We start from the raw sequence: 21,074 nt of genomic DNA, 5'->3' as shown, positions 1-21,074 counted from the left end.
GTTCACTCATCCTGTAGCATGTATCAACAGTCACTCCGTTTTATGGCTGATAGTATTGTTTTACAAATATTCTACATTTTGTTAACCTTATTCATCAGCTAATAGGCATCTGGGTTGTTGCTATTCTGAATACTACTATTATAGCATTCACATACAAATTTTTATGGACATATGCCTGCAATTCTCTCAGATACTTAAGAGTGTCGGTTGTTTGGGCAATATAAAAAATGCTTAACTTTTTAAGAAAATATCAAACTGTTTTCCAAAATATCTGCAACATTTTACATTCTCATTAGCAATGTATGAGGGTTTCTAATACATTGCTAACCATCCATCTTTTTTATTATAGCTATCCTAGTGGATGGAAAGTGTTATATTATTGTGGTCTTGATGTTATGCCTTTTTATTTAAATAATAGTCTTCAAAAGTCTGAAGCCAAATATATTTTGTGCCTATTTTGGTACTATATGCTATTGTTTAACCTGTGACATTAAATATTTCTATTAAATGAGTAATACATGCATGTAGAAATGAAAACTTGAAACAATAAAAAGTAAATCTCCTACCCCTTTAGTCCTCTTCATTAGAGATAATATTTTTGACCATTCTGCTCTTAATTCTATTAGCTACCTCCACAGCTCTAAATCATTTAACTTTTCTTCACAGCATTTATACCATATAATATGCAATTTGAGTCACTTCTCTATTTTGTTTCTTGTCAGGCTCCTTCATTAAAATGAAAGCTTCATGAGGACAATACATTTTCCCTTATCTGTTCACTGCTGTACTTCAGCATCTATAATGGCGCCTGACACCCAGAAGGTGGTCAATGAACAGACACAGGTGGGCAAAAAGAGGTTTACAGTTTAATACAAATAAATAATACAAGAATAAACTTTCACATACTCACATATAAACTGCCTTTTGCCCACCCCTGCATACAGTGTGTCCGTAAAGTCATGGTGCACTTTTGACTGGTCACAGGAAAGCAACAAAAGACGATAGAAATGTGAAATCTGCACCAAATAAAAGGAAAACTCTTCCAATTTCACACTTATTCAGTGCAGTTTGATGTGGGCTCACACACAGATTTTTTAGGGCTCCTTAAGTAGCTATCCTGTATAGCCTCTACAGACTCATCCCTGACTGATGGCCTACCAGAACGGGGTTTCTCCACCAAACTGCTGGTTTCCTTCAACTGCTTATCCCACCAAGTAATGCTATTCCTATGTGGTGGCACTTCGTTATAAACGTGCCAATATTCACGTTGCACTTTGGTCATGGATTCAAATTTTGCGAGCCACAGAACACACTAAACTTTCCTCTGTACCGTCCACATCTCGACTGGCATGGCCGTGGGCTGCTCTGCTGTATACACGGTGTTACGTCATCATCTGTGCATGCGCACATGCTGCCACATCATCCTACAGAAACTGGGAGGGTTTTCCTTTTATTTGGTGCAGATTTCACATTTCTATCGTCTTTTGGCGCTTTCCTGTGACCGGTCAAAAGTGCACCATGACTTTATGGACACACTGTATTAAAGGAATAAATATCTATTTATTATTATCTAAATCTTTAAATACATTTCGTGAGCTTCTCCCCATAAAAGGGAAGAAATTTTATTCACAACCCCTTTGTCCCCCATTTTTGTTGGGTTACAGTTTATTTTTACTTTTTCTAATGATTAACTTTATAAATTTAACTAAAATACCTTAACTTGTTTCTTTTTTTCTCTATCATATTTGAACTTTTAAATTCCCATCTCAGTATAAGATGAGGAATCTAGAATTTAATACATCCAGCTATATTTCATTAATCACATATACCATTATTTTTATATTGTAGAGGTGTATAACATTAAATTTTATGTATAATTATCTTATTTTTTAGCAACAATTCTATAAACAGAAAGCCAATAAATAATTTACAATATAATGATAATGTAAATGTTACTGCAGAACCTTGTAATAACTAGCACTACAGAGAACACATAATTCTGTTTGTTCCTTTCCTAGGATTTATTACCACTTATAATTACTTTCTTGACATGTTTTGTCTGTATTTCTTACTATACCATAAACCAGGGGTAGTCAACCTTTTTATACCTACGCCCACTTTTGGATCTCTGTTAGTAGTAAAATTTTCTAACTGCCCACCAGTTCCACAGTAATGGTGATTTATAAAGTAGGGAAGTAACTTTACTTTATAAAATTTATAAAGCAGAGTTACAGCAAGTTAAAGCATATAATAATAATTACTTACCAAGTACTTTATGTCAGATTTTCGCTAAGTTTGGCAGAATAAATCTTTATAAAACAACTTACTATAGTTAAATCTTTTTATTTATACTTTGGTTGCTCTGCTACCACCCACCATGAAAGCTGGAACGCCCACTAGGGGGCGGTAGGGACCAGGTTGACTACCACTGCCATATACTCTATGAAAACAGGATTGCTCTACACAGAAACACACCTCTTATTCACTAGTTTATCCTCCACAGCCCTTACTACTATACATGGCACATCACATGCACTCAGTAATTACATGTTTATAGAAAGATGGATACTTTGAGAAAGGAAGGGGCGGGGAGAAAAAAGAAAGAAGGTAAGGCCATCAAGGATGCCAAAGTCAATCAACTTTAGACATTAAATATCATTACATAACATCCATTCTCCAGCATCAATCTACAGAATTGCTGGAAGAAAATAAATCTATATATTCTATAAGCTCTACCAGTCAGCACATGTTAACTATAGGTTAGAATAAAAAAAAGCAGAATCATGGCCCTGGCCAGTGGCTCAGTGGATAGAGCATCAGCCTGACATATGAACATCCAGGTTCAATTCCCAGTCAGGGCACACAGGAAAATCAGCCATCTGCTTCTTGCCCTCTCCCCCTTCTCTCTCTCCCTATTACCTCACACAGCAGTGGCTCTACTGGGTCCAGCATAGCTCTGGGTGCTGAGGAGAGCTCCCTTGGAGCACAAAAGCCTCAAGCACTAAAAATAGCTCAGTACTCAAGCACTAGCCCCAGATGAGGCTGCCAGGTGGATCCTGGTCAAGATACATTCAGGAGTCTGCCTCACCATCTCCCCTCCTCTCACCTCACCCCAAAAAAGGAAAGTAGTATCCTGTTTCTGTTGTTTTATAACTTTTACAATAAATATTTACTGCTTTTATAACCCATTTCTTATTTTTAAAAGCCTTCTATATGTTGGAGAAGTGAAATACTGGGTTTTCCTCCTTTAGTTCTTTAATAAAGTTCATTCTGGAAAATTTTGATTTTAACTCCAAACAGGAAAAGTACTTTTTCCACTTCTTAACAAGAATATACAAATGGCCATACAAAGATAATAAAAAAATAATTCACTCAAAGCCTCCAAAAGGAAGCAGGAAAATGTTGCTGAGACAAAACAGAAAAAGCGTGGAAGGTGGAAGAGCCATAGCCATGGAGGTCAAGTCTTTGTTATCTAGAGTTTTTAACATCTAAATCATACTTCCCATATTCATCACCAAATCTCCGTGAGGTCCTAATATAAAACAATAACAAAACTGAGTTCAGAACTGGCCACTACTACATATTCACACCACCAAACTTGTCAGCTAGGTCAGGAAAACCATAAAAACACTAGAAAATTCCAGAATAATTTTTCCCTACAAGAATAGCATTGGTCTCAATACCTATATACATACTTAGAGAAAACACCAGCCAGCCTGTCCTCACCCTACAGACACCCATATATACCCACTCGGAATCCTGGCGTAAACCCAGGAACCTAAAAATAAAAATAAAAATACTTGAACATACAATGACTATATATTAGTCTTTAATTCTCACTCTTCTCACAAGTAGCTACAAGCATAACATCCAATTGCAAACAAGTCTCTCTCACTCCTTCCTCACAGAAGGATAACAATAGCTGTCTACAACCCGAGTCTCCAAAGGAATACCAAATATTCAAAAATCAAACAAGAGTAGAGAATCCTTTAATGGCAATATAGTAACCTAGTTCAAATTAATTACAATCAGATAGGCTGACATAGATGTGCTATGACATTTAAAAGGTAAACTAGAAAACATAATACATAAATAGCTATTAGCTATTTAAAGCATTATATGTGAAATTCTGACCTAAATCTCAAAATTACTAGTTGAACATGCTGCAATGGGTTATATTAATCACTAATTAGCATTTACTATCAGACAATGAGTTGAATATTTTAATACACGGTATTTCAAAATCTTTAAATTCTGTTCATTTTGTTAAGAGGTTAAAAATGTCACTAAGAGGTAAGAAATATGCTGCTACTTTTGGCACCCTATAAAAAGATTATCAATAGACTAAAATTTTTAAATGCCATTTGAATACAATTTGATAGAATCTATCAAATAAATTTTAAATGTGCATAGTCTCTGACCTAGAAGTCTCATTTTTAAAATTATTCTCTTCACAGGTTCAAGGATATGGTGCAGTGACATCAATTATTTTATTATCTGCACCAGCAAAAAAGAAAGAACTTAAATATCCACCAACAAGAGATTAAATAATGATACCTCCAAACTACAAAATAAAATACTACTGTTAAAAGAATTCTTAAGTAAATGTCTATATCTGACAATCTCCATAAATACATCTATGAAATATTGAAGTAAAAAAGAAAGCAAGTTACAGAACTGTGTGATATAAGCCCATCAGTATATAGAAGTATATATATATATATATATTCATGTTTAAATATACACAAGAATTACTACTTCTTTCTTCATAAATTCTTTTAATAGTGAGCATGCACTAATACACACACACAAAGTCACTGTAATAAATTAAGGTATTAAGTAGGGACCTCAACCACTCACAACTACTACAGGGTAATTACTGGGTAAGGCCCCAGGTTGATAAAGTCTCTGTGAGTAGCAGGAGGTTGCAGGTAAGAGGGGTAACTTCTACAAGTTAAAGAAAGCAAGCACAGATTTCTATGTTTACAACCTCAGCATGCAGCATTTCAGGTTTCTAACACCAGGCATTCAGGTGGTATGACCTTAATCTGATTATTCTAGAGATCAAACATGACAGAACCTTGTGTCTAGAGCAGCAATGTTTTGATGGCATACACACCAAAATGAACACATCTGCTAGGAGCAGCAATGACACTAGTCAGTTGCCATTTCATTCTTTTCATGGACAGGTGATAAGGTAACTCAATTATAATTGAGTTAATTGTAGTTTTTAGTAATTCTTATCAATTAGTCAATCAAGTGAATTGTAAGGTCTCAGCATGAGTTCTCAGCATGACAAACATATTGTCAAGCATATACTTAGCAGCAAGCACAGGCTTATTAGTCAGACCTGCTCTCTACTTATATCCACAATCTGTGCCACTCAGTTCTTCCCCAGTGACTCCAGTCCTCACTGGTATCCTCATTTCTTTAAATCCTACAATATTCCATGTCAACAAGTAAGTTAAAAAATAAAAATTTTAAAAAATTAAAATAAAAAAACAAAAGAGAAAGACTGCAGGTGAAGGTACCAAGAAAACCTAGTATTAGGGACTTGTATCAGAGAAGCCAGAGAACTAGTTTCCAAAAGGACAAAATGGTCGCTGGTACTAAATGTCAGAGAGAGGTCCTGTAAAGACTAAAAATTGGCCACTGACTTTAGCAATGAACAGGTCCTAAGTGGAAGTGCTATGTAAACACAAGCATCCTTGAGAGCTGCTTCACAGTTGGATTGGTCCAGCAACTGTGGAGACACAGATGATAGCATTTGGGAAGCAGCATGTTTGAAAATGATTAAGGGTCTTAAAAACATTCATATCTTTTGATCCAATCATTCCATAAACAGGAAACCAATATACTTAAATGATCAAAAATAGCTACATTATGAATTACAATTGCCAACTTTATTAATACCATTCAACTGAGAAATGTTTTAAGTTTTTGTTTTATGATTTAACATGCTGTCTACAAAAAATATTGACAACCACTGTCAAAAAATGTTTATAATACAGTAAATGAAAGTAGATATACATTTAATATATTCTTGACTTTGTAAATATATACTGCTTACAAAATTAGGAGATATTTTATAGCTTCATATTCATTTTGAAATATCCCCTAATTTTTGTGACAGTATACATATAAGAATAGCAAGAAGAATGGAAGGAAAAGATTATTTTCCTCCTAAAAGTTGCCAAAATTTTCCAAATGGATATATCATTTATTTTAAAAAGGAAAAATGTTTAAAATATTCAAAGAGAAACAAAATGGAAAAATCACTATAATTTAAGGTAAGCATTTCTTCCTTTTGGACCTGGTCTCAAAATCCTCCCCCATACTTCACTTCCAGCTGCTCCTACCAAATGGACCAGGCACATAATATCACACCTGAAGGCATCAATATTTTCCTGGTTTGCAATAATACAAATGCAAAATGTCTACTATTATTTCAGATCTCAGTGAGTATGTGGAAAATGCTGTGCAGAAGGCAGCAAGACTTCCCAGCATATACTTGGTATGCAACACATGGGAGGTAAGCATTATAAACTGTTTCTTGTACTATTCTCCAAAACACTTGAGGAATAGCAGGCAGCCAGATAAAAAGGGCAAGATGGGACTTGCAAAAAAGGCTCAGAAAAAGAATTTGCAGAGCCAATCTGAAATCGTTTCTTTCTTATTGACCTGAAGAGTCCCATTTTTTTCCTGTTAACCAGGCTCCTCGGCTCTGGCTGGTTGGCTCAGCGGAAGAGTATCAGCTCAGCGTGTGGAAGTCCCGTGTTCAATTCTCAGTCAGGGCACACAGGAGAAGCGCCCATCTGCTTCTCCACCCTCCTCCCTCTCCTTTCTCTCTATATCTCTCTTCCTCTCCCGCAGCCAAGGCTCCACTGGAGCAAAATTGGCCTGAGCCCTGAAGACAGCTCCATGGCCTCTGCCTCAGGCGCTGGAATGGCTCTGTCCGCAACGGAGCAACGCCCCAGATGGGCAGAGCATCACCCCTTGGTGGCCATGCCGGGTGGATCCTGGTTGGGTACATGCAGGAGTCTGACTGCCTCCCCATTTCTAACTTTAAAAAAATACAAACAAAGCAAAACAAAACAAAATACCGGGCTCCTCAAACTCTACCAAGGATCTTTTTTAATTTATTAGGGTGACACTGATCAATAAAATCATATAGGTTTCACGTGTACAATTCTGTATATTGTATTATGTGTTCATCACTCCAAGTCAAGTGTCCTTCCATCTTCATTTATCCCCCCCCATACCCTCTTCTACCTCCCCACACCCCCCTTTCCCTCTGATAGTCACCACACTGTTGTCTGTGTCTATAAGCCTTGTTTGTTTTTTTTGCTTAATCGCTTCACCTTTTTCACATCATAGATTTAAAAGGATACTATGAAATCATAAATTTATGCATACCCAAAGAGATTCAAACAGAATCCAGTAGTTCCTTAATTAATAAAAAGAAAAGACCAAGTACATTTCAAGTCCAGAATATTGCACAAAAAATAAACAGCAACTTAGAAATGAGGAGACATGGTATTATATGTGTAAATAATCATCATGAATACTTCCTTTAACCCTTCCAGCAAACCTTACAGGGAGCAGATTTTATTATTCCATTTTTAGATGAGGAACTAAGGCTTGAAAAAGCTCAGTAAGTTGCCCAAAATCACACAGCACCACAGTATGCTACACACTCATCTTCTATTGAATACTTCACTCTCACCAGTTACATTTATAGGTTTCTTTAATGAGGCACAGAGAAGTTAACGCTGGTTTGCCCAAAAATCACAAACTGTTTGTTTCTGCATTCCTCACAAACCCGCCTGTGTTTCTACACCTCATTCCTGAGCACAAGACCTGAATTTTCACCTCTCAAGTGAATACCCTTGGTTATTCCAGAGGTGCACTGTCTAGTATGGTAGCCACTAGTCACACAGAGTTGTTGAGAACGTGAAATGTGGCTCGTGAGACTATGGAACTAATTTTTTTTTTTTTTGTATTTTTCTGAAGCTAGAAACCAGGAGAGATAGTCAGACAGACTCCCACATGCACCCGACCAGGATCCACCCGGCACGCCCACCAGGGGGCGACGCTCTGCCCACCAGGGGGCGATGCTCTGCCCCTCCGGGGCGTCGTTCTGCCGCGACCAGAGCCATTCTAGCGCCTGGGGCAGAGGCCAAGGAGCCATCCCCAGCGCCCGGGCCATCTTTGCTCCAGTGGAGCCTCGGCTGCGGTAAGGGAAGAGAGAGACAGAGAGGAAGGAGAGGGGGAGGGGTGGAGAAGCAGATGGGCGCTTCTCCTGTGTGCCCTGGCCGGAATCGAACCCGGGACTTCTACACGCCAGGCCAACGCTCTACCACTGAGCCAACCAGCCAGGGCCTTGGAACTAAATTTTAAACTTTATATCATTGTAATTAAAAGTTAAATTTAGGGACTGCTGGTCAAGATGTCAAAATAGGTAAATGCTGTGCTCGCCTCCTCCCATCACCACATGAAAAAGTACAACTACTGGTAAATTATAGAACAATCACCCTTGAAAACCAACCGCCTGGACGGAGCTGAGCTGAGCAGAACTCCTAAGGATATAAAGCAGTAGCCACATGGAGACCTGTGGGTGGGCCAGAAAGAAGAAATGGGCTGGTCAAACACCCATGGGCTGCGGTTACAAATCTAAAGGATAACTCAGGTATGGAAGTCCCACCTAAGGAGCAAGGGATCCCCAATCCACACTGAGTTCCTCAGCCCAGACCACCACTGCCAGAAAGTACAGTCCCCACTACATGTGGTTGTGAAAATCAGAGGGGGTTCTGTCCAGGTATAACAGAAGGCTACTATGTCCCAGACCTCCTTAAAGGGCCAGAACACAGACTTACTCACCGACAGATGTATTTATTCCAAGCATAAGAGGTAAGCAGCAGTTCCAAAAGTGCAAGGTCATTAGGGAAAAAAACTGAAATATCTGGATTCAGGACAAGGACTGGAGGGATGGCTGTCTCCACTATTTTGTTCCTTTGTTGAGCTCTCCCTGCTACACAGCCAGCTGATGCAGGTGGGCTCCAATATCTAGGTCTCCATTAACCTGCTAACACATCTCTTGCTCATCCTGGTGATTCTCTGAGACTTCACCCCACCCAATTCACACATCCAGCCCAAACCTCTTTCACAGGCTAATCCACACAAGAAGCCAGCCTGGGCCCATGCTGCAAGCCTTTCCGAAATCTCTAAAAAAATCCATAAACCCTAAACAAGTAACAGCTGGGCTTAGAGTGCCCTATACTTCTTGCTAAGCAGGTCTCAGTTCGCAGCACAGCCTCTCCCAGGTGCCTCCAAGCCCAGCCCAGGCATCTACCTACCACAGATCACTTTGTAGCTCCTACCAGAGGATTCTGGGCTGGGCACAGGTCGTGGCTGACCTGGGCCTGCACCAGAGACTCTCCCAAAAGGCCCTAGAACCAACACACCTAGTGGGCAGCTTCAGACCAAAACAGAGCACCACCCAATTAGCTCCACAAACAACATACCCAAAGGGTGGTCTTGGCACCAAAGTCCCACTGGAGCAAATCTCGCTCTGTGGAGCAGCCCCTTACACAGCAGTTTGTCCTCTACAGTCACGGCCAATACTAATAGCAAGCCAACCTGTGGGTCAGTCCCATCCACTGGCATTCAACAACAACCAAGGCTCAGCTACAACAGGAGGGCACACACAACACACACAAAAGACCCTCCTGGACCACCTGGCTCAGGTGAACAGGGAGACTGAGCCACTGGGTCCCACAGACACCTAATACATAAGGCAAAGCTAAAAGACTTGGCAGAGCTACCTAACATATAGAAACAAATCCAGAGAGGTAGCCAAAATGAGAAGACAAAGAAACATGTCAAAATGAAAGAACAGGACAAAACTTAAGGAGAAAGAAAGTGGGAGCAAATAATCTACCAGATACAGAGTTCAAACACTGGTTATAGGGTCTCAGTGAACTTAAGAATTGATGAACTCTTGCTGCCTCCAAGAGACTAATTTCAGATCGAAAAACAAACACAGAATAAAAGTAAGGGAATGGAAATGTTATTTCATGCAATTAGAAATGGTAAGAAAATAAAACCAGGGTAGCAATAATTATATCAGACAAAACATACGTTAAAATAAAGGTTATAACAAAAGACAATGAAGGACATTACACAATGATTAAGGGATGAATCCACAAGAGAATATTATCCATGCAAACATTTACACCTAATGCAGGAGGACTAAAATATATGAAACAAATATGGACAGACATAAAGGGAAAGATTAACAGAAATACAGTCATAGTAGGGGACAGTAACATCCCATTGACATCAATCAATAGATCATCTAGACCAGCGGTTCTCAACCTGTGGGTCGCGACCCCGGCGGGGGTGGAACGACCAAAACACAGGGGTCGCCTAAAGCCATAGGAAAATACATATTTATTATACAATACATTTTTAAATAAAATATGTATTTCCGATGACTTTAGGCGACCCCTGTGTTTTGGTCGTTGGACCCCCACCGGGGTCGCGACCCACAGGTTGAGAACCACTGATCTAGACAGAAAATCAATAAGTAAAAAGTACCCTGAAATGACCCATTAGTCCAGATGGATCTAATTGATACATATTCTTTGCAAGTGCACATGAAACATTTTCCAGAATAGACCATATGTTAGGCCACAAAACAAATCTCATTAAATAAGAATATTGGAATCATACCAAGCATCTTTTCCAATCACAATAGTATGAAACTAGAAATCAATTACAAGAAGAAAACTAAGAAACACATAAATACATGGAGACTAAATAACATATTATTAAACAATGAACTGGTTAACAATCGGATCAAGTAGGACATCAAGATACCTTCACACAAATGAAATGAAAATACAACAAACCAAAGTCTCTGGGACACAGCCAAAGCAGTTCCAAGAGGGAAATTCATAGCCATAAAGGACTACCTCAAAAACCAACAAAAAAAAACTCACATCAACAATCACACCTTACACCAAAAGGAACCAGAAAAAGAACAACAAACAGAGCCCAGTTCTCCAGGGATTAGCACAGGGTGAGTTCACACCTCAGGCTGCCATTTCTTGGCATCTCTGAAGAAGCCACCCCCTCCTCAGTCTCACTCAGACTTCTCCTCTCTGGTGGTCATCTCAGCCCAGCAACAGAAATGCTGAGCTTCTTCCATAGAACACTCAGGTGTAAGTGCATAAACATGCTGAGAAGAAACGACTCCAAACTGAAGTGGGTTTTAAGAAGAATTAACCCTAGTGGTGGTGGTGGAAGATGGTGATCAGGGCAAAGGGCCGGAGAATACATTTGCCTATAGACTGGACCATCCAAAAATATGCAAACATTTATGAAAACATGCTGTAGAGCATCATGCCTTCTTTGGCTTCCAGGGCTCTGTCCAAAAGGGTTCTTAGTGATCTGGATTCATTTAACTAAAATCACAATTTAGACATAGTGAGAAAAGTGAGTATCAGCCCACAAAAACCAATCAAGTCGAACATCCTTTGAAAGAAGGCCCAGAAAATGATATTATCAATGAACTCTACAGGTGAAAGCAAGTTAGCAAAACCTAAAGAACTTGGTGTTCACAGTAATGTTTCAACTTAGAGTAATGGCTCTGAAAAGGCTTGGGATGTGAGATCTACTCTGTTGTGACTTCTGTTCCCACTGGTCCTGTGCTGGTGGAGATAATCTTCCAAGGAGTTCTGTGTCAGTAACTGCTGTTAACATAGTAGAAACCAGTGGAACTGAACACAAGAGAAACTATACAGACTTAGTCCATGAGCACAATATAATAATCCAGAGTCCATCATGATGTTTATTTTCCCGGCCATACACCTATGATGGATATATGAGTGTTAAGTCTTTTAGGCACTGGGATTCTGTCATGCAAATTAGTGGTATACATTCTCTAATGTTTATTGAGGACTGATTATATTAGGAGAATTTGAGAGAAGTTATTTTATATTATTACTGAAGGAATAAATTTAAGATACAAATAAACAAAAGCATATTCCATACTCAAAGATAGGAAACCCCAACATCCTTAAAATGCCCTTACTACCTTACTAAGAATAAAGCATTCTTAGATTTAATGCTATCTCTATCAAAATATCAATGGCATTTTTCACAGAACTGGAACAAGTAATTGTAAAAGTGATATGGAATCACATAAGAACCCAAACAGCCAAAAAAACCTTGAGAAAGAAGAACAAACTTAGAGATATCATGCTACCTGATATCAAACTATACTACAAGGTTATAGTAATCAAAACATCATGGTACTGGCATAAAAACAGACATATAAATCAATGGAACAGAATAAAGAACCTAGAAATAAACAGTGAATTAACCTACAACAAAGAAGGCAAGAATATACAATAAAGTAAAGACTATTCAACAAATGAAATAAAGTCTATTCAAAAAATGGTGTTGGGAAAACAGAACAGATATATACAAAAAAAATGAAACTATACCACTTTCTTAGACCATATACAAGAATAAACTCAAAATGGACTAGACACTAAAATGTAAGACTCAAAACCATAAAACTCCTAAAAGAAAATACAAGCAGTAAACTCTTGGATACTGTTCTTAGTAATATTTTTTGCATGTCTCCTTCAGCAAGGGGGAAAAATAATAAATAAATAATGTGACTACATCAAACTAAAAAGGTTTTGCACAGAAAAGGAAATCAAAATGAAAAGGCAACATTCTCCCGGGTTCGATTCCCGGCCAGGGCACACAGGAGAAGCGCCCATTTGCTTCTCCACCCCTCCGCCGCGCTTTCCCTCTCTGTCTCTCTCTTCCCCTCCCGCAGCCAAGGCTCCATTGGAGCAAAGATGGCCCGGGCGCTGGGGATGGCTCTCTGGCCTCTGCCCCAGGCGCTAGAGTGGCTCTGGTCGCAACATGGCGACGCCCAGGATGGGCAGAGCATCGCCCCCTGGTGGGCAGAGCGTCGCCCCTGGTGGGCGTGCCGGGTGGATCCCGGTTGGGCACATGCGGGAGTCTGTCTGACTGTCTCTCCCTGTTTCCAGCTTCAGAAAAATGAAAAAAAAAAAAAAAAAAAAAAAAAGAAAAGGCAACATTCTGAATGGAAGAAGATATTTACCAATGATGCATCCAGTAAGGAGTTAATATCCAAAATATATAAGGAACTCATACAACTTAACACTAAAAAGACAAGCAATCTGATTTAAAAATGGGCAAAGGACTTAAAAAGAACACTTAAAAAGAACATACAGAATGCCAAAAACACACAAAAAGATGCTCAACATCACTAATTACCAGAGAAATGTAATTAAAATCATAATGAGGTATCACCTCACACTTATTAGCATGGCTCTCATCAATAAATAACAAATAGCAAGTGCTAGTGAGGATGTGGAGAAAAGGGGACACTTATGCACTGCTGGTGGGATTGTAAACTGGTGTAGTCACTATGAAAAACAGTATGGAGGCTCCTGCAAAAACTTAAAAAAGAACTACCACATGACCCAGCAATCCCATCTCTTGGTATTTATCTGAAGAAATACAAAACACTAATTCAAAAAGATATTAGTGCAGCCTGACGTGTGGTGGCGCAGTGGATAAAGCGTCGACCTGGAACGCTGAGGTTGCCAGTTTGAAACCCTGCACTTGCCTGGTCAAGGCACATATGGGAGTTAATGCTTCCTGCTCCTCCCCCCTTCTCTCTCTCTGCCGGGGTCCAGCCCCGGGGGGGATCCAGGGGTCCCACAGGAGGAGACGGCTTCGGCGAAAATCGAGTGAGAGAGCCGAATTCTTTTCTTTCTCTTTATTCTCCGGTTAGCATTTACTGCCAGGCATCTCTGCCAAATGCTAGTATAGCTCCCTTTTTATACTCGCACACCGAGTTACAATCACATGGTGTTAATTATTGCTTTTGTTTCACTATGTTTGCATGTTTCCGGATAACAGTTAATTTACATCTATGAGTCACAAATCAGGTAGCAAATCATTCAAAATAACTTGAATAACAACATCAATAAAAGCTTTTAAAGTATTAGTCTGTCATGAGTTAAGGGGCAGAGAGAGATTTAGCAGAGGACTAACAATGGACCACCGCTTGCTCAGGTAAATGGCCTTGAGTTTATGCAGTGTCCTACTTTTTCTCACAAGATTCTGAAAGGCTTGCCTCTAAAGAAATTAACATAACATTAAGAATAGCTTTCACCCAAAGATATGCAGAGTGCACTTGCAAGATAGCCCAGCAGCAACACAAGACATTAACTGTTATTACTTCCTACATTTTTCTCATTATTACAGAATTTTGGAAAGTATGTAAATTTCATGAGAACATCTCATTGAGAAAGCCTAGCAATTGCCTTTAGTCAAAAGACAATTAATTCTCTTAGTAAAACATTCTTTTCTTGCTGACTACGCTCTCATCCTAGGCCACACAATGGGCCATTCTACTATACCTTACCTAAGATACTATTGTCTAGTCAAATATTACTTATTTATTATATTTAAACACTAGTTAAGTTCTGACTCTATTCTTCTCAGAATATACCACTATTTGCAGATCAAATAAGCAGGAAGAAAGGAATGTTTCTCTACTTATCACATGAAAAGGCTAGGGAGGAAAAAATGTTAAGTGAAGGCCGAAGGGTGCTCTGTGCACAGCCATTGCCTCCTACCCATTCACAAGTCACAATCTATTCTTTCTAACATGATTAAGAAGGAATTCTCCTAGACTTAACCCTTTACGAGGGATATCATAGCCAGCCTCTTATGTCTATGAGCTCAGTTCAAGGGGCTTACAGGCTTTTCTGTGGAACTCACACCCTCTGTCTCATTTCCAAAGAAATCACTACGAATCTACAGGGAAAGCACGGTACTATTATCCCTGTGCCACAAATAATAGCACACACCCAGAAAAGGGGGGATATAAGGCCAGATTAATTCAAAAAGTCAAAGGGGGAAGTATCGTTGTGCCTTTCCTTTGCGGTGACTTTGTCACCCCACAGCCATTGGTCTTCACTGCAGTGACTTTGTCACCCCGCAGCCATTGGTCTTCTCTGCTGTGACTTTGTCAATCAGCAGTTTTTGATCATCTTCTGCTGTGACCTTGTCAGCCAGCAGTTGTGGGTCTTCTTCTGCTGTGACCTTGTCAGCCAGCAGTTGTGGATCGGCTCCCGACATCTCTCTTTCTCTCTCTCTCTCTCTCTCTCTCTTTCTCTCCTCTCTAAAATGAATATTTAAAAACTTAAAAATAAAAATATTAGTGCATCCCTAGGTTTATTACAGAATTATTTTCAACAGCCAAGATATGGAAGCAACCTAAGGTCTATCAATAGACAATTGGAAAAAGATGTGGTGCTTATATAAAATGGAATATTATTCAGCCAGAAAAAAAAAGAATGAAATCTTACCATTTGTAATTACATGGATGGACCTAGAGGGTATTATGAAAAATAAATCAGACAAAAAAAAAATTTTGATTTCACTTATATATGAAATCTAAAAAACAAAAATTAATGAAACAAACTCATAGATACAGAGAACAAACTGCTGATTATCAGGTGGGAGGGACTTTGAGGGTCTGGGTGAAAGGGGTGAAGGAATTAAGAAATACAAATTGGCAGTTCTACAACAGTCAAGGGGATGTAAAATACAGCATAGAAAATACAGTCAATAACTGACCAGGTGGTGGTGCAGTGGCTAGAGTGTCAGACGAGACGCAGAGATCCTAGGTTAGGAACCCTGAGGTCGCCAGCTTGAGTGCAGGCTCACCAGCTTGAGCACAGGGTCACTGGCTTGAACATGGGATCATAGACATGACCCCATGGTTGCTGGCTTAAGCCCAAAGGTCACTGGCTTGAACAAGGGGTCACTTGCTCTGCTATAGCCCCCCCGCCAAGGCACATATGAGAAAGCAACTGATGAACTAAGGTGCTGCTACGAAAAATTGATGCTTCTCATCTCTCTCCCTTCCTGCCTGTCCCTATCTGTCCCTCTCTCTGACTCTGTCTCTGTCAAAAAGAAAAGAAAGTACACTCAATAACATTGCGATAATTATGTATAATGCCAGATGCTAGAAATATCAGGGGAACACTTGGTAAAGTATATGACTGCCTAACCACTATGCTGTACATCTGAAACTAAAATAATATTAAATATCAACTGTAATTGAAAAAATAATGAAAGTTAAATTTAAAAACTAATAATTAATTCAGTTGATCAAAAACTTTTAAGCCTATCTGGAATTAGTTGGGTATGTGAATCTACTTTTTCAACAGTAAATTTTATAAAGTCTAAATATAGATCAGTGTTTCTGAGAAAAACCTAGCATATGAATTAAGATATGCTTTAAAAGTACACAATTGATTTCAAAGACTTGGTTCTAAAAAATAATATAAAATTGCTCATTAATAATTTTTTAAATATGTTTTAACATGTTGAAATTATATTTTGGGTGTTTTGGGTTAAATAAAATACATTATAAAATTATAGAATCTAATAATTTCTTTTTATTCTATAATGTGGTCACTAAAATTTTAATTACATATGTAGTTCACATTGTTTCTACTGGACAGTACTCTCCAGAGGTTCCTGTTGCCCCCACCACAGCCATCAATAGCTCAGTGAATGGCATCACTATCCCTCTAGCCCAGTGCTGTCTAATAGAACCCTCTCTGACTAGAGAAGTGTCTTACACTTGATGATGACGGGGCAGTGGTAGTAGTGGTTGTGATTGTGTCTGACTCACAGAATCCCTTAGGATTTTGTGGAGCTGGAGTTCTTAGGAGACTGGAGAATACCAACTATTATTTTGACTTTTCTCTGGGGGAAAGGTGGTAGGTACAAAAAAACTGCACACCAATCTGTGCTACAGAACTTTCTGAGACAATGGAAATGTTGTATATCTGCACTGTCTTATACAGAGGCCACAAGTTCCGTCTGGCTATTGAAAACACGTAACACTACTAGTGCAACTGAGGAACTAAATTTAATCTTCCTTCATTTAAATCACTATAAATTTAAATAGCTAAATATGGCTAGTCACTACTATATTATACAACTCTGCTTCTATTGATAGCTGATAGCTTACCTTCTCCATGTGAAAGTCTTGAGTCACCTTAGTCTCTTCGGACCCCATCAACTGTCCTTTCCACCACAGAAGTATACACAAACACACAGATACTGAATTATCCAGTCCCGTGTTCTTTAAAGCTTTCAATTCTGTGTGTCTCTTTCTCCAGTGCCACTGAATTCCTTTTCAGGCTTTAAGGGGATGATAAGGCCACTGGCTCCTTGTTGATCCTCAGACACAGGAGAAAGGTAAAAACTAAAAACAGAAAGAATGAATACTCAACATACAGATAAAAAAGTAAATATAGGAGATGAATCACCCACAGAAATTCAAACATTTAATGAATGAGTAGAAAAAGGTTGAACAAAGTTGACTGAGAAAGAGAGGACAGAGGCCCAGGAAGAAAAACTCAAGTGTAATCAGAAGACCCCAATATCAGTGAGAGTTTTACAAAGGAAACAGAAATCAACTGTGTCAAAGGCTACTGTAGTAGGTAGTCTTGAAAATGGCTCTAAATGATCTCTACCTCCTAGTATTCGTGCTCTTGTGGGATCCTCCTCCCCACTGCCCTTGTGTGTGTTGGACCTAGTAATTCCCTTCTAATGAACAATAGAGCAAACGTGATAGAATGTCACGTCCTACATTAGGTTACAAAAACATTGGTTATTATCTTCCCTCCCCACCTCCTCCTCCACAGTTTTCAACCTGGAAGAAGCAAAATTCAATGTAGCTAGTAATCCTATGCAGAAACTAAATGGCAAAGAGACTGATTTCTCCATCAGCCAGCAATGACTTCAAAACCTGCCAGGAGCCTCATGAGTAAGCTTAGAAGCAGACCCTCTCCCAGTCACCTTTGAGATGACTGCATTCAAGTTAACATTTGACTGCAGCCTTATGATTGACCCTGAATCAGACACACCACACCCAGATGCCTGACCCACAGAAACTGTGAAACAACAAATGATTGCTGTTTTAAGTTTGGGGGTAATTTGTTGCATAGCAATAGACAACCAGTAAGCTGCTAAGAGGTGAAATAAGAGGACAGAAAAATAGCTATTGTCTTTAAAGACATTAGTAACCCCAGCAAAAGTTTTCAGAGAAACTAAGACAAAACAAGACAGGTTGAGAAGAAAATCTCAGGTGAAAAAATGGAGATGTATAGCAAATGCAGACAATTCTTTCAAAAAGGTTTGGCTGTAAGACAGAAAACAACTTAGAGCAAGACTTACAGGAAGTATAAAGTTGAAGAAGAGTTTCTGGAAAGATGAGAGAGACTTTTCAAAGTTTAAGTGATGATACTAAGAAGTCAATAGGGTGGAAATATATACTTTCAAGAAATTTCATTCTGACTTGAATCTATGTAAACACAAATTAAAATCATAAATAAATAAATTTCATTCCATTATCAAGAAACTCCTCTGAAAGGTCTCACAATCTCTCTGCCTTAACTGAAAACTGGCTTTCTCAGACACCTCTTTACATGCAGTCCTTTCAAGTGGAGAATACTAAGTCTCTCATATTCTACACCCAATATTAGAAAAATGAGGCTGGTGCCTATCTTTCTTCCAATGCCACCTCCAGACCATTTCCTGAACCCTCATGTAAAATCCTCGTTATTCTGATTCTCATGCTGTTCAGCAACACAGTCTTCTAATGCTGCCTCTTTACTATGAGCTAGTAACCACCTGAACGGCCTCCACACTCAGTGAGGACATGCTGGCAACTATCTAGTTCACATTTCCACCACTCTTGGTTCATTACCCATCATCCTCAGTAAGCAACACTCTAATCTCTGGGTAGAGCAATTTATAACCATTTGTGAAGTCACTTAGTTGCATTATTATCCATTTATTCATCAGACAGTAAGTATCTATTACTTGCTCAGTAGAGACTACATGACAGCCCCCTATTCTCAAGAAATCTAGGACATATTTTTTCATATTTTCCACAAAAACAACATGAAAAGATCCAGCTTAAGTCTAGATACATTACAACTACTATATTTCCTTTATCAGTCTAGGAACCATGTCAATTCTAGGAAACTAGACTTACTATCTGATGTGAACTAGTAAATCCATGCTGAATCCTAGTGATTGCTATTTCCCTCAACAAGGATTCCAAAACTACCTTTTAAATAATCTATTCTAAAATATTTCCAGAGGCCTGACCTGTGGTGGCACAGTGGATAAAGTATCAACCTGGAATGCTGAGGTTGCCAGTTCAAAATCCTGGGCTTGCCTGATCAAGATACATATGGGAATTGATGCTTGTTTCTCCCCCCCCCTCCCCTCTTTAAAATGAATAAAATCTAAAAAAATAAAATATAGCCATAGTCCAATATTAGATTCATCAATCTATAAATGTGTAACTGTACTGCTCAAAATAGTCACAAAGGCTATTTAAATTAATTTCAATAAAATTAACAATTCAGTTTCTCAGTCACACTAGCATATGTGACAAGTACCTACTATAATGACTAGTGACCATATAGAACTTTTCTGTCATTGCAGAAAGTTCTATTGAACAGTACTAGTCTAACAATTCTTTTGAGGTGATAAAATGTTCTAAAATTATTGTCATAATGATTGCACAAACAAAATTTAACTGTACACTTTAAATGCGTGAATTGTATATGTAAACTATCTCTCAATAAAGCTAAAGAACAAAGTTATAAAACAAAAGTCTGTGGCTAGACTTAAATTATGAGAACAAATACAGATTGCAAAAAACTAAAATATAGACTGACCAGGCGGTGGCGCCGTGCATAGAGTGTGGGACTGGGATGAGGAGGACCCAGGTTCGAGAGCTCAAGGTCGCCAGCTTGAGCGCGGGCTCATCTGGTTTGAGCAAAGCTCACCAGCTTGGACCCAAGGTCGCTGGCTTGAGCAAGGGGTTACTCGGTCTGCTGAAGGCCCACAGTCTCAAGGCACATATGAGAAAGCAATCAATGAACAACTAAGGTGTTGCAACGAAAAATTAATGATTGATGCTTCTCATCTCTCTCCCTTCCAGTCTGTGTGTCCCTATCTGTCCTTCTCTCAGTCTTTCTCTGTCTCTGTCATAAAAATAAAAAAAAAAGATTAACAACAAAGTCACATCTCTCTTTAGTGCAGTAAAAGTATAAACTCCCAGACTGCCTATTTTGTTCTGAAAATAATAATTTTTTTTTTTAAATCAATCCAGGGACATGTCTCATCTCACACTAAAAAGCATTTGGTAATTTCTCTGGTATTAAACATTATAATCAAGCATAATTCTCTCATCCAACACTCTGACACATCTTTAAACAAAGACACAGTTGATTATTCCATCCTCCTTGAAAACTTCCTTTCCTTCACTTCTAGTACATCCCACTCCCTGGTTGTCCTAATAATTCCTCTTAGCAATCTTCTTTCTTGGGTTCCTCCTATATCCCCAGAAGATATCTAAAAGGTAACTTCCAGGAAGGCAAAGATTTTTGTCAGCTTTATTCACTATTGTAATTCGCAACAGCTAAAAAACTAGCCAGAACCATACCCAATAATAACTGTTAAATGAATAAGTAAATGAAACAGTGCCCCAAGGCATACTAACGAGCCATAGAATTACATTCTACATATTTTTGTTTACTTTATTACATTATATTTCTCTGAAAATTGACCATTGATGTACTTACTGATTATTATTTGATTAACCAAAATACTTCATTCCCTGGTCTTTCTCCATCAATGTTTTTGATACAGTATGTGTAAACTGCACATTTAACAGGTCTTATTCTACTTCTTAAGTCATTAAGATAGTTTAGAACAGTGGTCCCCAACCTTTTTTGGGCCACGGACTGGTTTAATGTCAGAAAATATTTTCACAGACCGGCCTTTAGGGTGGGACGGATAAATTATCACGTGACCAAGACAAGCGGCAAGAAGGAGTCTTAGACGGATGGAACAGAGGGAATCTGGTCATTTTTTAAAAATAAAACATCATTCAGACTTAATTATAAATA

The 21,074-nt window shown here is 38.7% G+C and overlaps 1 protein-coding gene across 14 annotated transcripts in view; it reads right to left on the bottom strand.

The window, feature by feature from the left end:
- ERC1 (ELKS/RAB6-interacting/CAST family member 1) overlaps positions 1-21,074 on the bottom strand; it is a 550,202-nt gene that overhangs the window by 522,069 nt on the left and 7,059 nt on the right. For 12 of the 14 annotated variants that reach the window (XM_066258688.1, XM_066258691.1, XM_066258695.1 and 9 more), the window contains exon 2: positions 17,111-17,347. The exons of the other annotated variants lie outside the window; for them this stretch is intronic. The gene's annotated coding sequence lies outside the window, so the exon portion shown is untranslated. The remainder of the gene's footprint in view (positions 1-17,110; positions 17,348-21,074) is intronic. 14 annotated transcript variants of the gene reach the window in all.

The sequence above is a fragment of the Saccopteryx bilineata genome, chromosome 2 (genome assembly GCF_036850765.1).
Source record: "Saccopteryx bilineata isolate mSacBil1 chromosome 2, mSacBil1_pri_phased_curated, whole genome shotgun sequence".
NCBI lineage: Eukaryota > Metazoa > Chordata > Mammalia > Chiroptera > Emballonuridae > Saccopteryx > Saccopteryx bilineata.
Note: the sequence above shows the minus strand (reverse complement) of the source record. Positions and strands in the feature narration are given on the sequence as shown.